Raw genomic sequence first — 2,947 nt, 5'->3', positions numbered from 1 at the left:
GAGGAGGAGGAGGAGGAGGAGGAGGAGGAAGAAGAGATGGTTGAGGAGAAGAAGGAGGAAGAGGATAAACGGAGATGCTGAGGGGGGTCAACAACGATAAGCAGGAGCGAGAGAGGCGGAAAGAGTAGCTCAAAGGGGCCGCCGCGGGGTCCAGAGGGCCTTGTGAGAAGGCGCAAACCCCAATAATAGCACCAGAATTTATATACCTGCACGAACTCGGTGGAGAACGGTCCCGCGGCTGGAAGGGTCCGCCGACCCAGGGACGGCTCATTGGATAATACTCTGGCGCTCCTGGACAATACTTTCAGCGATGTTCGCGAGTCCGTTTTCATCTCGGCATTCGGTAACTTTGAACGTCATAGGCTATACGTGAAATGGTCGGACGATGTGTCTACAACTTTGATCGTCGTAGGATTTATGACTCTTTGAAAATAAAAGAAATCGTGAAAAGAACGTTATATGACCTTCGATGAAAGTCTTGATCCGCGCAATTTACGCGTGTTTCGCAGTCCTGGAAGAAGGACTGCGTGCCACTTTGATTTCAGATGCGCGAGCGTCTCTCAAAACTATAGCGGCCCTGAGTTTCGCCTTCGTCTAGCATCCTCTAGATAGAAGAGGAAACCGAGCAACGGAATGAGGGAGAGAGTAGAGGCAGCAGTTCATGGCAGCCTGGAAAGCAAACCATCCATCACGGATGGCTCAAAGCCGTATCTTCTAGACTGGTGCCCGACGGTACTGGATGCCGCAGCGTGGCCAAATATTGTGAAAGGTCCAGAAAAGGCAGCAACGTGAAATAAATTTGCTGCGCCGATGTAAGATGGAAGACGGCAAGGCAGAGGGTAGAGAGAGGAAGAGATGAAAGAGAAAGAGAGAGAGAGAGAGAGAGAGAGAGAGAGAGAGAGAGAGAGGAGAGAGGCAATAGAAAAAAGTGAGAACACTGGTTCCCTCCCTTCTGGTCAGCTCGAAACGTTGCGTCTTGTACTTGTGCGTGTCAAGATGGAGAGAGGAAGAAGGCTCTTTAACCACTGTCGGCTCTTTGAACCTTGCCGATCTCCCTCGCGTTCTCTTTTTCTCTCTCTTCTCTTCTATCTGCCTCTCTCTCTCTCTCTCTCTCTCTCTCTCTCTCTCTCTTTCTCCTTTCTTCTCTCTCATCTTTTCGTGTCGTCTCTGCTCAGCGTGCTATCATTTTCCTTCTCTTTCCATCCCTTTGTCTCTTTTGCCTCCAATGTCTGCTTCGTCTTCATATATACCTGTAAATGTAAAATATAATTTACATTTCACAAATAAAAATCGTTTATTGTTTCTAGCCAATTATTACCTCGCTTTCATCAGCTCGATTCATGTCAGGCATATCTTCCTCGTTTTTTTTTTCACTGAAAAACATGCGCCAAGTTTTTGCATAAACTGTCTGTCTGGCATACATTCGCCGACGATCGATTCAGAAGGGAATCTGTATCCTCCAGTAGATGATAGCGCTTGTCCAATAATTGAATCTTCACAGTGCGTTATAACGTGAAGCGGCGCAGCGCTTTTTGTACGCACGTTTTTTTCGAATAGGGGACTCTAACTTGATAGCTACGTAATAGCTTTACAATGTTCTTCGCTATAACTTTACAGTTTATATCAAGAAACGCCGAGACAGGCCATTTTGCCTCAAGAATGGCAAGATTATGAAGGGACAGGTTGATCTCTCATGTGGAGAAATTTGTCAGGAGCAAATTGTCGTTGTTATTAGTTTTGACATTCGGTATCACGGTGATGATACCGAAGTTTAACTCTTGAAGGAAACACGATCTTGCATCTTCGAAGCCGCTATCCTTCTGTTCTGTACTAACTCTTGTTAACGCAGCAGCACCTTGACCATGCTCTCAGTCCATAATTTTCTCCGCGAACGTCATGGATCCTCTCTCGCTGGTGGATTAATAATCTAGAGTGCTCTCTCTCTCTCTCTCTCTCTCTCTCTCTCTCTCTCTCTCTCTCTCTCTCTCTCTCTCTTTCTCTTTCGTAAAGAGTGAAAAACGACATGAAGGCAGCGTTAGAATGAGGGGCAATAGGAGGACGAACGAAGAAAGAGGTGAAGGAAGAGAAAGAAAACTGGATAGAACGGAAGAAAGGAGAGAGAAGAAAACGTGGAAGGGTACACACGGCGATCGTAGCTCGTAAGTTAGCACGTGGTCGAATCAAGCCGTGCGAAGGAAACTGAGAAGCGGGAAAGGAGAGGTAGAACGAGTCAAGCGAGCTCACTACCTCATCTCGCTTCTTCAACCACTGACGTAGATGGAATTCTAAGTAGCCCTCGTGTCGACGCGATCTCAGGAAGCCTTGTCGTAGACGTTATCGGCTGTTTGCGATAATTCACGGCAAGTAACCGGAGAGAAGATGAAATAACGTGAGATCGCTAGATCCGATTGCGTTTTTCTATTGCACATTCCTTTTATTATCTTTTTATTATTTTATTTATGGTTTTATATAAATTTCTCTGTCTTTCATCGTTGATTTTTGAATTTTTGATAAAATGTACCAATTACGTTTTTGGCAAGTTTACATCTACCAGTTTATATCTATCATAATTCCTACAGAAGATGCCGAGTAATCAACACATATACATCTACTGATCATAATAGATTTCGTGGTTAATTGTCGCAGTGTTCTCCACGTCCCTCAATACTCGCGCCACTGTTAGCGTCTCTCGCTCTTCTCTTCTTCGGAACCACCTCATCTTCGCAGCCCGGGCCGAGCTAAAAGACGGAGTGACGGTGAAGGCAATGGTCGAAGAGAGAAAAGACGGAAAAGAAGCGAGAGAGAGAGAGAGAGAGAGAGGGGGAGAGAGAGATAGAGAGAGATAGATAGATAGAGATAGAGATAGATAGATAGATAGATAGATAGATAGATAGATAGATAGATAGATAGATAGATAGATAGATAGATAGATAGATAGATAGATAGA

The sequence above is a fragment of the Atta colombica genome, unplaced genomic scaffold, assembly GCF_001594045.1.
Source record: "Atta colombica isolate Treedump-2 unplaced genomic scaffold, Acol1.0 scaffold27, whole genome shotgun sequence".
In the NCBI taxonomy this organism is placed as follows: Eukaryota; Metazoa; Arthropoda; class Insecta; order Hymenoptera; family Formicidae; genus Atta; species Atta colombica.
Note: the sequence above shows the minus strand (reverse complement) of the source record.